This window comes from Halichoerus grypus, chromosome 11 (genome assembly GCF_964656455.1).
Source record: "Halichoerus grypus chromosome 11, mHalGry1.hap1.1, whole genome shotgun sequence".
NCBI lineage: Eukaryota > Metazoa > Chordata > Mammalia > Carnivora > Phocidae > Halichoerus > Halichoerus grypus.
Genome location: NC_135722.1, coordinates 100,155,926 through 100,170,246, shown reverse-complemented (window position 1 = coordinate 100,170,246; position 14,321 = coordinate 100,155,926). Strand labels below are relative to the sequence as shown.

General features: G+C 52.7%; 1 long non-coding RNA gene across 2 annotated transcripts; it reads right to left on the bottom strand.

Annotated features, from left to right (window-relative positions):
• Positions 1-348: 348 nt before the first annotated feature.
• On the bottom strand, positions 349-10,438 carry LOC118540589 (uncharacterized). Of its 2 annotated transcripts, none has more exons than XR_013442713.1 (3): positions 10,314-10,438; positions 5,795-5,984; positions 349-2,279 (listed from the first exon to the last, which is right to left on the bottom strand). It is a non-coding gene; the product is annotated as an uncharacterized LOC118540589 (long non-coding RNA). The 2 variants fall into 2 exon arrangements; XR_004919719.2 differs by having other exon boundaries at positions 9,692-10,379.
• Between the last annotated feature and the right edge of the window lie 3,883 nt (positions 10,439-14,321).

Below are 14,321 nucleotides of genomic sequence, written 5' to 3'. Positions count from 1 at the left end.
GTCACCTGGCTATGGTTTCTACAATCCTTTGCTCCGGGCTTCAGCTGAGGCGTGGGAGCCCCAGTTCAAATGGGGATTGTGGCAAACAGATCCAGATGTCCAACTCATGATCCATGTCTGCGTCCTGTGATGTGCCCTGAGGGGGTTAGCTAGAAGATTCTACCACTCAGGAGGGGTCTCCCCACGGAGGAGTGGGACTTGGGGGCTAAAGTCTCCATGCCTCCCTGGTTAAGCCCTTTCCTCAATTAGATCTTGGTAAAGACACGTCTATTTTAACTTTGGAGTGAGTCATTAGCCTCCACCAAGACAGGAGCATGAATAGGTTTAAAAACTAAAAATAACTAACATTTATTGAATGTTTATTATGCTTCAGGCATTGTGCTAAATTCTTAACCAACTGAGCCACCCAGGCGCCCTATGTGCTAAATTCTTTACACAAATTCATTTAAAACTCCCAATAACCCTACGCAGTGAGTATTATTAGCCTCATTTCTCAGATAAGGAAACTGAAGCTAAGAGAGGTTAATGAACTCGCCCGGGGAGACAGGGCTAGTACGTGCTGGAACCTGGATTTGAACCCAGGAAGTCTGCCTTCACTGAGCCTTGTCAGATTAGCTGGGTCCTCTCACACGGTGCAGACCCTGAGGACGTGGATCGTGAGAGGGGCATGTCTGCTGTCGGGCAGAGGGCGCTGGGGGACACCCACAGGATCTGGTGCTCCTTGAGAGGACAGATCTGGCCCAGCGCCGTAGGGAGTCCTGAGCATCTTGGGACTGGCCAAGGGCACTGGGTGACAAACTTGGAGACTAGGTATATGATTCCAAGAGAAGGGAGGGAAGAAAGTGGTTTCCCGAGAAGACAGAACAACCCTTCTTCAGACATGACTAGCTGGAGGCTAATCGCCATCCCTCCCAGACTTCCGTCATCCTATAGCTGCCTCAGGCCTGGTCTAGGGGACAAACAGCAGGTACTATGTCCCCGGACAAAGCCCAGGAGCAAAACATCCCATCTGGCCCCCACCAATCGTCCTAGCCGCTTCCCAGGGGAGTCCCACTGTAGAATTCCTGGTCTTCACTGAGACGTGGCAGCCATGGACTCCCAGCACCTGGTTGGGGATCAGGAGCACCGGGCTGGACCCCGACCCCCACCAACAACTATGGAACCTTGGCTAAGTCCGCTCTCCTCTCTGGCCTTGAGATTCCCCTTCAAAGCAAAACGAAGGCATTCAGATCCTGTGATGACACCGCAGACTCCTTCCTGCCCATTCCAAGTCTCCCGAAGAGACAGATCATCAGCTCTGGAGCCAGAAAGAGCCAGGTTCAAGTCCAGCCCTGTCACTTACAAGTTGTGTGACTCCCGGGAGTCACAGCCACCCCCGCACCTTACTTTCCTTTGCTGTGCAAACGGCAGAGGTTGCTCTGTGTATGTCACAGGCTTGCTTGGAGTAAGATCGTGCTTCTGAAAACGCTTTGAACTTGGTAAAGCCCTTCGTTCGTACAAGTGCCAAGAATCAAAATCTGTGATTTGTTCCTTCCTCAATCTCTCCTGGAGCCAATGTGCCAGCTCCACAGGGAACAGGATCCAGAAGGATGGCCTGGAGCCAACATCACCCTCTCCCGGGATCAAGCCCCCTCCAGGCCCTCCCCCGCCCCCCCCGGGGGTGGGTGGGCGGAGTCCCAGCTCCAGCGGTAGCTCTCCTTTGACACGATTCCCCGCAGATCTCTTCCACCCCTCCTCATCCCAATGTCACCTCGGGAAGTCAGATCTGCTCCCTGCACTGTAGTCACCTCCAAGTTGAACTTGGGGCCACGAGGGTGTATGACAGGAGGCGCCCAGCCCCGTCTGCTCTGGAAAGCAGAAAGAGCTCACCGTACAACCATCTCGTGGTCCATTTGTCAAAGTTTGACGTCAATTTGCGGCCTTAGATTGGTTTTTGTTTCTCCGTACTTTGTTTTCTTTTTCGTGATGAATGGTTATTGTCAAGCTGGCTTAGAAGAAGCGATAGGCAGGAGGTGGGGGCCGGCCAGAGATAGCACAGGGGTGGGTTTCTTGGTTGGGCTGTTGTTTACATTTCTTTTTCAGGGGAGAAAATGGAGTGGGAGGTACCTGAGGTCACAGCCGGGTCGTCCGAGATGCATCCCAGGGTCCTGTGGTAGCTGCCTGCTTCCTTCATCCAGGCCGGGAGACACGGAGACCCCTGCCCCTCTCTTTTCCCCAAAGTACATGCCTGGTCTGGGGGACAGGCGGCGTGTCACGGCTGCGGCGGCTGATGCTGTCAGCTGCAGATAAATACAACCAAAACAGACCCAGAAAATTATTTCCTCTTAATGGAAAAATTATCAGGCCCTGAGCAGCCTGATCTAACGGCTTTTAGAAGTGCACAGAGAAATATACTTGAGTCTTCTCTCAGGCTCCTCTCTTCCCCACCATCCCTCTGGGGAGGGCTCCGCCAAAAATCATCATCTCCTACATTCTCTGCCGGGGCTTTGCCTGGCTTGCAGACACTGGGATCTCAGAGATCGTGGCGTAGGATCACAGGGTCAGGCTTCTCAGAGTCTCCAGTGGTATGACCTTAAGAGGACATAGACATTACCTTGCCCACCTCTCTCGTCCAAGATAATTACACAGATGCCCAGAGACAAGTGACTTGCCAAACATTCATGGTCACTTAGCAGTTGAACAAGACACTAAGGCTCTTGATTTCCCTTCCCATTACCCAAAACAGCCTGGCCAATCCCTCCAGCTCTTGGAAGCCCCTGACACCACTCACTTAAACGAACAGTCCTACTGGCCCAGGGACATCGGATTTTAGGAAGATGGTGCTCGTGGTGCATTACACGATGGGTCCATGGTTCTTTCCTCCATACTCTGCCATGGCTCAGAGTCTGCACAGTAAACACCTCCACCCGATTGGCTCTGCGCTTGCATCATGCTTGGATTAATGAAATGTTAGTGGACGTACCACGAGCAGTAGCTTAAGTGTGCTTATGAGGGTTGGCATGGTGGTTTGGGCTTCTGCAGTCTGCTGCGAGGCTGCTGAGCCCAGAATCAGAGCCGCGTGGGGCAGATCTGAACACAGTCCGTGGCCCAAAGCAGACCTGCCACCCTCGTCAGCAAACATGCCTGTGAGTGAGAAACAGAATTGCTTGTTGAAAACCTGTGGGTTTGCAGCAGGGCCAAGGCAGAAATCTGTCCACTAAGGATTGCACTTCTCCCCCTCAAGGCAGGGCCCGCCCCAGGTGCTACTCCTCCTGGTCATTGGGGACCTCCTCAGGGTTACAGAGGAACAGGGAAGAAGGGCCAAGAGACACGGATAAAGCTAAGAGGTGGCCCTATCCATATGGAACAATCTTCAGGGGCTGAATGTGGTTCAGGTCTACACGTTTCTTCTTCCTGTAGGTGTCCCTCATGGCAGGATACCTATTGGATGAGTCAGGAGAGGCTAACTCCTATCTCAAATGGTCCCCGAGTCTCAGGGGCTTGAATTGTGCATGCTTCTTCCCCAGTCATGTCACGATCCAAAATGGCAGCAGAGTTGAAAGGAGATTTTGACTCGGGGACCATTCATCAAACGTCTCTGTCATTCTCTAAAACCTTTGAATTCTCCCCTGGATCCACTTCATCCAACCTGGTGTTGAGCAAAAATGATAGTGTAGAAGACCCTTCAGGAGACCCTGGTCCCTCCTCTCTGCCCACGATAGCCCCTTACCCCCCACATATCCCCTGTGGCTAACCTGTCCTGGCCTCACGGAATTTCTCCAGGTTTCACCTACAATGGGAACTCTGTCTCTCTTCTAGTCTCCTCAGTTCCCATTGTTTCAGGTCCAAACTCCCCAGCGATGTCCAGACTCTTCGGACTGACTTGTTGTATGGCCTGCCTGACTGTGGTTCATTTCTCCCCAGGACACTTCTTCGTGGGCCCACCCCCACCTCATTTCGGCCTCCAGACACTATAGCCACTCCTAAGTCTGACCAGTCTTCTGAGATACCATATTCTGGCCATGCCAAGAGCAAGAGCTTACCTTTAATCAGAAAAACAGAAGTTACTTTGAATTTATAACCAGGGGAGTCACATCCCAATGGAAGTGGGGATCTAAAAAGAGTCATTAGCTGAATGAATCAGGGTGGGCAGAAAGGGATTGAGATTGGGGAGAGAGAGAACAGTTAGGAGATGAGGAGATGATTGTCATAATCCAGGAGAAGGATGACAAGGGCCTGCGCTAGAGCTGAAGTTGTGGGATGAAGAGACAAGGAGGCACCCAAGAAATGATTGGGAAGGTGGATTGATGTTTGGAGGCACATTTAGCCTGGGGTATGGTGAGAGGGAGGAGGCAGGCCCACGTCCCAGGTTTCCAGTCTCCATGGCATCTCAGATTGCCTGAACCCACCTGCTGGCCTCCCTCCACCCAGCCCCACCAAGTAGCAAGGCTGCTCGGCCCTTCCAATCTACTTGGAAGGAATGTGGAGTTACATTTAATTAAACGTATCTACACAGAAACGAGATTAATTAAGTCTCTTTTACCCAGGAGCCCTCTCTTTGTGTTCACTTAAATGAGGTTTTAAATGTTGTCTCAATGTTATATCTCGGCAAGATTTCTCCAGACAACACTTCGCATGGTTCCGAGGCTCCTGCGTAGCTGGCTGGAAATTATTTAGTGATGAGAACAATCCAAGGGCAGTCTTCTCCCCCCTCAGTCAGTTGCGCTCCAGGCAGGTGGGGACCTTGGGCCACAGAAAGTTGAGTTTTATAATGAAATGGAGGGATGTTCTCTCAGGCAAGAGCTAACGCCCAAGGCCACCTCTTGGTGCAGAGCAGGTGGTCCAGACTGGTCTTCTGAGTCATGTTTATGGAGTACTCACCTGGTCCAAGTCGTTCGGAATACAAACATGGCCTCCTGGAGCCAAGTGGCTGAGGCAGCGCCACCTACAGGCAAGATGTCTCTTCCAGTCAGCGTTTGTAAATTAGTACAGCTCCACTTGGGAGCCTGGAGCCCGGCTGAGCCGATGGGAAGCACCCCAGCCACCTTCACTATCCATCTGCAGGCTGCTGATCTCTACCCTTGTATCTTTTCTTAAAACTAACATTCCCCAAAAGTCCATCAAACTAGGTCATTTTGGGAGGTGCTGGTGGGAACCAGGAGCTGTGGAGTGCACTCTGGGCATTTACCATCGCGTAGATAGAGCCAAGCCTATGAACCCACTACAAGGCCAGTGGTGGGACAGGATGGAGACCAGGCGGGTGCAGCCACCATCACTGCCTTAGCCTCTCAACAGGTGTCCCCTAAGGAGCAGCCCTGAGGCCAAAGGAGGCATAGATGGGACCCGGAGCCTTGAACAGGTCCTTGACCTTTTACAGCCTAATTAGGAAAGAGGTCTATACAGAGACTGATCATTCCTGCCTCTGGGTTCTACCATTAAAACCCAAAGGGGGTTTCCCCCTGTTGGATCAGATGGTGCCTTTTGTACGGAAAAATTTTGTAGGGATATTCAGTTTTATCTGTGTTGCCCAGACTTGGATCATTACTAATGTCATTTGATAAGCATGTATTGAGCACCAAAAGGAGGGCGAGGCATTGTGTCAGATGCTAAAGCTAGAAGACCCAGTGAGATAAAACCTCACTCTTGGTCTCTCACAGTCTCTGGAAAAGACGATGAGCATCCAACACTACGGAGGAGTAGGATCCGAGCTAGGAAAAGCCCCCCATGTCTGCACACTGTGGGAACAGAGAGGAGGGGCATCAAGAGGTGGAGGATCTTAGAGAACTTCCCAGGAAAACTGTCTGCCAAGCCTTACCAAATGAGTGGCAGTGATCCAGACAGAGGAGGACATGTTCCAAAAGGTCGAAACCTGCTCCGCTTAGCCAAGGCAGCTGCAGCAGTGTGGCCCTGCGCAAGAACCCGGATGTGGAGCACTGCGACTTGGCTTCAAACCCAGTTCTGCCACTTGCGGGTGAGCCAAGGATCTGAGCCCACAGCTTCCTCATCTGTAAAATGAAGGAAATAATTCAAAGGGTTTTGTAGGATCAAATGAAACAATTCCTGGGACTCACCCATGTCAGGCTCTCCAGAAATCTGAATTTCCCTCCTCACCTCTTGTTCTGCCCCATAAAATGTATTGTGTAATCAGATGTGTTATTTCCGAGCAACAGAACAGATTCTGGCAGATGTAAGCAGAAAATGAATTTATTTAAAAGATGTCCAGTGGCTCCCAGTTATCAGTAAGGGCATCGCAAACAGGGCTTGGAAAATGCGCGAAAGGAGGGTAGACTTTGCAGCCAGGAGGGCCAGCAAAATCGGGTCACAGAATAGAACTCCTGTCCCTCGGATGGCACCACCCACCAGTCTCCCTAGCAGCCGTCCCTGGAATCACCTGTCCCTGCCACCAACACCTGCCTCCTGGGTGGGTCAGCTGAGGGTGGGAGGGCCAGAATGGCCCAGCCTGGGGCATACGCCAGCCCTGCTTGGAAAGCAAGTAGCTGGAATTTTCCATTCCTTTAGAGGAAAGCGCACTCTGCCTCCCACCAAGACTCAAATGATGGGGAAATCCCCATACTATGAGCAAAGCGGCTCGGATGCTGCAGAGCCCCACAAAGGAAAGAAACAACAAATGTCCACCACAGTCCTCCACCACCCGTGTCCTCTCCTCCACAGTAGCCTCCCTGTGGATGGACCACCAGCAGCTGTCCTCACGGTAGGGACACTCCCCAGGAGGTGGCCAGAGCACTGTCCCCAGGAGGACGGGGTTCTCCAGCTCAGAGACTCTGCAGCCACACCTATTACTGTCCCCCCCTTCTGCAGCTCGCTCCAGAACCCCAGCCCCCCCATTAATATGGTGAGCATGAGCCTCCTGTAGCCAAAGATTAATTGGTGGGGGATTGGGAGATTTCTGTTCCATAACAATGGGCTTTTCTGCCCGTACTAATAAGATGCCAATTAGGATATTTACATTTTAGGTTCAACCCGAAGTTATGCCCACTTTCCAGGAGGTGGACCAGAGGGGTGGACTCTCCTAACTGGCTGTCAAGTGGGTGGACATCAGGGTGGCCCTCGCTGGGTGACACTGAGCCCCTCCCTGGAACGCTGGGAGGAAAGCTGTTAGCTCTGGGGGAAATTCAAATGAAGCCCTGTCCCCCATTCCATTCTTTCCGTTAGGTTCCAACTCCTTGGAGTGGCTTCAGACAGTGTCTTATTACATATGCCAAATGCTGTTTCAGGAAAGAAAAAAAAAAAAAGACAGAAAAACTCTATTACACACAAGAAATCAATTCTGTTTTCTTTTCACTCTTCTCTTTAATGCCCCCGTCTCCTCCTTCCGACCACTCCTAACGTCACCCTTCCCATCCCCGCCCCCGGAGGAAGTCCAGGACAGGGATGCAGGACATCTGGCACATGGTCACTGGTCCTGCCTGGACACGGCCACTTCTGTTCTGACTACAGGAAATAAGCACCTGCATTATAGAGTGCTTTCACACAAGTAGTCCACCTAACACAAAGGGTTGCAGTGTCCCTGGCGGGGAACCCAAGATTTGCGGGGTGTTGGGTCCTCTGCCTGGACCATCCACAGGGAAGCTAGAGCACTTTCCAGCCCATGCAAGGAGCTTGAAAACCTCGGGAATTAAGGTGCATATCTCAAAGGCAGGCACTTCATCATGCGCTGTCCTGTTCCATTTGCTAATTGTCTCATGCCTGTGCCCTGCTTCCCTGGCCAGCCTGCACACATCTTGAGGGCATGGACCGCAGCTTCCAATTCTCCGCTAAGCCAACGGTTCCAAGCATCACAGGGAGGGCCCAGTCCACATCCACTGGTTGGCTGAGCTCCACATCATCCATACTGACCTGACCCTTCTGAGGGAGGAGCCCTTCCCCATCCTTCCCCAGGATGATGGATGGTGTAGCGGAGTTTGGAGGGGGGGAGATCGGAGTTGGACTCCCCATGGACACGGGCTGGCTTCCCTGCTCTTGCTTCACAACCTGGGCCAGTGTGCAGTGGCTGTAACAAATACTCTCAGGTGGGTGGCTTAAAACAGCAGAAAGGTATTTTCTGGCCATTCTGAAGGACTGAAGTTTGAAATCAACATCACGGGGATGAAATTGGGGCATCCCTCCAGTCGGGAGGTCTGTTCCTTGCCTCTTCCAGCCTCCAGGGGCTGCTGGGACTCCTTGGCTTGTAGCCACAGCATCCCAGTGTCCAAGGCCAGCATGCTCCAGTCTCTCTCCCTGCTCTGTCTTCACATTGCCGTGTGTGTGTGTGTGTGTGTGTGTGCACGCACGTGTGCAATCTCCCACGGACTCTCTCTTATAAGGACACTTCTGATTGCATTTAGGGCCCACCGGAGAAAATCCAGCATAACCTCCCCATCTCAAAATCCTTCACTTAAGCACATCTGCAAAGACCCTTTTTCCAAATAAGAAAACATTCACGGGCTTCCAAGCTTACGACCTGACATCTTTGCAGGGATATATTTGCCTACTGCCCCCCAGATCCCTGCTACCTCTTCTCATCTGGAACAAGTGTCCAAGGGTCCTAGAGTGTCTTCTCTGAGTCTCGGTTATCCCTTCTGGGGTACAGGAATGATTTTTCCCCATCTGCTGACTTCACAGAGTGGTGGTGAGGACCGAGAGGTAATACATAGATTGAAAGCATTTTCTGAGCCGTAAAGCCCCACACAAATGCAACACAATATTATTGCACTGGGAGAGTGGCAAGTTCAGCACTTGAGAAAACTATCAGATTTTAAAACATGTGAGGGAATAGGAAACCAATGTTATTCAAAAACCTCATTTACAACCCCCACCAAAGCCTCCCACCCTCCCTACCTCCACTCTCCCCCATGGCTGTAGGGGTGTGACAGAGGCCTGTCTTGGGGGTGGCTCTGTGGCCTGAAAACAAATCATTCTTCACAGCTTGCTCCCAAGTCCAATAAGCCAGAAGGAATTGGTAGAGAGATTTAACGATATGTATTTCAAGAAAAAGATGAAAATGTGTCTACTTTTAGGAGATGCAGTAAAAATGCATCAGCCCCACAATAAACTTTGCAGTGAAGATGCATCGAGGGGAAACATATAACGCAGTCAGGGTAGTAATGTCTCATTTATAGGGAAATCCTCTCTGAGATCTATCAGAATTTGCCCCCCACCCATGCCCTATTGCCCAGCCTCTGCAAACTGGGGGTCTCGCCCCTCCAGCTCCCTCCAACGTCTGCAGGAAGCCCTTTGGCTCAAAGGCAGCCTGACCCTTGGTCTGCCGCTTGGAAGTCCCTACAAGACATGCCAGCTGAAATAGTTACCCCTGGGGTGGGGAACTGTGGCCCCCAGACCAAATCCAGCTGGCTTCTTGTTCTTATCAATAAAGCTTTATTGGCTCACAGCCATCCTTGCTCCCTCCATGGCTGCTTTGGAGCTTGCAACCTGTGCTAAGGAAGGGAGCACAGATGCTCTCCCGAGCTCCCTCCTCCTTCCCTCCCCTTTAGTCCCCACCCACCGCTGCTCCCCAGCCAGGGGCATGCTCAGCTGATTTCCTTCCACAGTTCTGCGGGACCCCCTGTCCCAACCAGCCTCCCTGCCTGCCCCGCTCCTGGGTGAGTGTCTGCCTCTGTTCTCAAGGCTCCCAGTCGGCTCCAAGGGGGCACCAGGAGAGCGGATGGGAAGCAAGGCATTTGCATTCCACTTCCTGGGGCTGTTCAGATCTTACCTGCAATTCTTCTGACAAATCCTTATCAGTGATGCCCATGGCGAAGTCTGTGGTGACTTTGTTCATTCTTATTAGCTCTGCACAGATTAGCTCTTCACAGCGCTTGGCTGGTTCATACCGATTCCTGATAAATGTTTTTTGACTGATTTACCTGACTTGGGAACGGTTGGGGACTGGGGTGGGGTGGAGGTGGAGGACCCCGAGGAGAGGGGCGCTGGCAAACTGGAAGGAGAGAAAATTGTGGACAGGATTACATCTAGGCTATGAAATATTCATCACATGCCCGCAAGAGCAGGGTCACACGCTTCCCCAGGAACAGCTTCTCCACCCAGGCGGCGCTTTGAAATGCACCAGCTCTGGTGGACTGGGAGCACCCCTCCAGCAGCTGGCCCTCGCTCGGGCCCCCCTCTGCCCCAGAGGCTTCTGAGAGAAGGGTGCAGAGAAAGTTAAAAGTAAGAAGAACAACCTGGCTCACTTGGGCTTTGCTATCTTCCTTGGTCTCTCCTTTCTCACCTGCTCTTCAAGAACAGCTTTTGATGGCAGAAGCCTGATGTTCCAGGTGGACCTACCTGGGTCCCTCTTCCTGCCACTCCCGGAAGCATGCCTGAGAACCACAGCCCACCTTTCCTTTCCTTTCCCGGAGCTCCTCCAGCTTCCCTCTCTGGGAGGATTTCAGACAAGTGCTGGTAACAGTGTTTCATCGCTGCTTCCTATATTCGTCCAGCTAGATTGGATTCTGCTTAGAGACGTACAACCACCCCCCGCTTCCAAGATCCCAGCACCGGACTGGGGCCATGGTGGATGTGGGAAACCTCTTCACTGAGCTCACTATGCTCCATTCCCTTGACAGCGTTGGCCACCAGGTACCATTACCCAGCGCAGACATCGCTAAACGACTTCTACACTCACTCTTCCTGAACCTAGAGGAGGCTTTCCAATTTTCCTGAACACGAGCCTCCAGGCCACCACTCCCAATCAAGTGGAATTGACTAGGAGACGGACACCTATTTGCAATCCTGGTTCTCTGGTCTCCCTTTATAAGTTCCTTTCGAGTGACACTATCTTTATATTCTAAGAGCCCCTCTGGTCCCTGTATAAAGTGTGTGTTTGGTATGTATTTGGAGATGAAATAGGTAACTAGTCTCCTAGACATGAGCGTGCATCCTAAACTGCCCCAGGACCACAGAGGAAAGCTATTCCACAACTTTCCGTAGGTGTCTGGTCACCACTGACTCTCTAACAACCCCTTCACATGTCTAACCCAAATCCTTCCTGCTGTATGAGTCCACTCCTGGGCCCTTCCTTCTCGGGAGATACCATATGCTTTGAGAAGTGGAGGCCTCCTTCCTCATTGCCCTTTGCCACTGCCCCCAAGGTTAAACTCTGGTGCCCGGCCACCTCAGTCCGGGGGAACCCAACCTGTGCCAAGCAGATGGCCCTTCCTCCAGGCCCCACTGGAGGACCCGCTGCCCACAACAAGGAGGCCTGGAAACTCTTGAAGTCCCTCTCTTCTGCAGCCACAGATTACTCATTAGCCTTTTGCCAGATTTATCTTCTCCCTGGTAGCCCGCAGCGCTCTGATTTGTCCTGCTGTCACCGGGACTAATGTTGATGGCAGCACCCCCCGGGGGCGTCAGGCTCTCCAGCCTCCTGCCAGAGGCCTCAAGGAAAATGGATGAGCAACTGACCTGCAAAATAAATACCAGGCTTCCAGGTTCTGATAAAGATTAAATATTGGAGGAGTCATTTCAAATGAATATATAAAAGCAAATGGAAGAAGCCTTTTAGACACCGACAGAGTGAAGTACAGGCAAACAAAGAGAGATGTCTTCGGGGAAGTTCCGTTGCAGGGAAGTTGGAGGCTCAAAATGCAATCTGCCCACAAATACCCCAGCTTCAGGAAAGATTCCAGAACAGTCCTCCCTGCTTCCCCCCCCCTTCCCCACCCAGACAGTGAAGAAGAGAAAGTGCTAAGCTCCAAAGCCGCATACCAGCGTGATGCTGAAGTCAGCTCTGCTGACGCTGGCCCATCCAACCGAGGGAGAAGCCCCATTACTCAACACCATCTGCCTTTGGCATGGTGCAGCCAAGAGCCAGGATTATTGGCGGGGATGCGGCTCTGAGGCCCCAAAGGAGAGAGGTACTGGGGAAGAGCAAGGTCAAGCATTGCCGAGACGGAATGGGGAGCCAGTAGAGAAGCCAAATGTCAGCAGATGGAGCCAGTGGTCCTTGAGCCTGGGGTAGGACTGGGTTTCTGGTCAGAAACTTGCACTGAGTGATTGCACGTCTGGAAACCCCAAGCAACCAGGATCTCATGTCTAGACCCAAAGGATGCTTGAGCTGGCAGGGAACAGGAGGGGAGATAGACGGCACTACGCTAGACACTGAACCTCCATGCCTCACTGACCCCCCTGACAGCCCCGAGAGATCGGTGTTTCCATCCTCGCTTTCCAGGCGAGGCCCAGGCTGCAGGAAGGAATGGCTAGGAGATGGGGAGCAGAGAGAAGGGGGGAAGACCAAGCTCTCACCATGGCCTGGGCACCATGCAGATTCTTTATCTAGTTCACGGAGTCCTCACAAGCCTGGCTGTGGGTGCTATTGACCCCATTTTTTTCAGAGTCTGCCTCTGGGGCTCAGTGAGGTTGAGAGTATGCAGTGTGAATGCTGTGGGCCCAACTGTGTCTGGCTCCAGATCCCATTGTCTCTCTAACGGGGATGATTTGTAGACAGCCTTAAGGGAATGGGGAGATATATGAGGTGTCACTGAGTTTTAGGCAGAGCCTCCAAGTTGGTTTGAGCCATAGAAAGTGAGCCTTAAGTGGGTTTGTATGTGAAGACAAAATGGGGGTGTCAACGCCCTTCATCCTCTTCTTCCAGCTGTGATGGCAGCCCAGCCAGCCTGCTCTGGCCCGAGTAGTCTCCAGGGAGGACTTTTCTCTCCTAGTTCATGTGTCTCTCCTGCTCCACCAGAACCTGGGCTGTAAGCGCATCCGGGCCGCACAACTCCAGGAGGCGCTGTTCACATAGAGCGTAATCTGCTATGGCCACCGGGGCTGCCCAGACACAGCCCCGCCCCCCAGCCCCGTCTTCCTGGAGGGCACGGCTCTTTGCACAGATACAGTATAGTGGAGAAGGGCTGCCCAGGACAAGGGGTAAAGAGTAATTTCAAGCGCATTTCCACCTTTGGGGTTCAGAATGAGCCTGACATGGGCTGGCAGGGAGGAGTCCTCAGGGTGGTCATAATCATCTTCATCCTAATAACTAATCTAGTTCAGACCAACAAATACTGACTGAGTACCCACTCAGTGCCCCATTCTGTGCTGGCCACCTGGCATTCAGGACAGCCCTTGCCCTCAAGAAGCCCACTCACTGCCTGGTGGGGGGGGCGGGCAGACACAAATTGTCCACATGGTCGGTGAGAAAAATAACCTCATTGCCTCTGTAAATGGATTTCCGATCCCCAAAGCACTCTCCCATGCATTTTTCATTCCATTCCCACAAAGTAGGTGCTGCTAGTCCCCTCTGGGGCCAAGAAATCCATAGCCCAGCCAGGTGGCAGGGTCTGCCCTAGGCTATCCGGCAGCCAGCGGCAGGTCTGGGGACGGCAGCGGGGACAGGTCTCCCTGACCCTCCTCAGTTCCACCCCCTGCACCGGCCATGCCTCTCCCTCAGGCATTCGGCGGCCTGGTGCCTTCGGAGAGCCAAGGGCTCGCTCCTGGTCTCTGGCAGCCCTGTAGGACTCCCGACAGGCCAGGTCACCAGCCTGACAATCACAGCAGAGAGGGTCTATGGCGTCAGGGAAGAATGAAGTGTCCAGAACAATTCCCATCTCCTGGCCTTCACTTCTCTCCACATTCCTGTGCAACTGTTTCCCCGGGCACCAGGGCAATTTAGCAAGTGTATTTTGCATCACTCAAGCAATTTCTGACATGAAGTCTCGCTGGGCTTTCTCGGGTCACCTCTCCTGGCTGCAGGACCCAGTAGCAGGTGCCACCTGGGGCCAGCCAGGCTCGCCTGGGAGAATGACCCCCTCCAAGCCAAACTCTTAGAGCCAGGTGTCCCGGCTCTCACGGCTGGCTGGGACCTTTGGTAACACACTTGCGTTGCCCCGAATCACTTCTAAAGCAGCTATGATCGGGCCCATTTCACAAGGCAGAAACTGAGTCACGCAAACGTTACTTGACCTGCTACGTAGGGATGCTGCCTGCTGATTTCCACATCCCATTTTTGCCCCATTCTTCTTTCCCTCTCCCCCCAAGAGAAAGAGCAAAGCTACCCCCATTTTTCTCCATGCTTTGGCCCAAGGTGATATTCAAAATACTTAACATCCTCTAACGCAAGGGCACCAACCGAGTGGGACAAATGTCTTAGGGTCCAGCGTGGTCCTGAAAACCCCCTGTTGTGCCGGGGGCACACCCTTTAGTGTGTACCCTTCTGGGGTGGGGGGCTCCGGGGAGGGGCTGGAGCAAGGGGAGGCAGCGAGTCTAAGCATATTTCAATATTGGATCCCCTCGCACGGTCCTCCGCTGCCCTATCAGCCCTGTTCGCGGATGCTGATCCCCCAGCACTCCGTTTCCGGCGCTCCCCCCAACCCTCCTCCTCCTCTCCCTCTCTCTGATTTTCTCTTTCA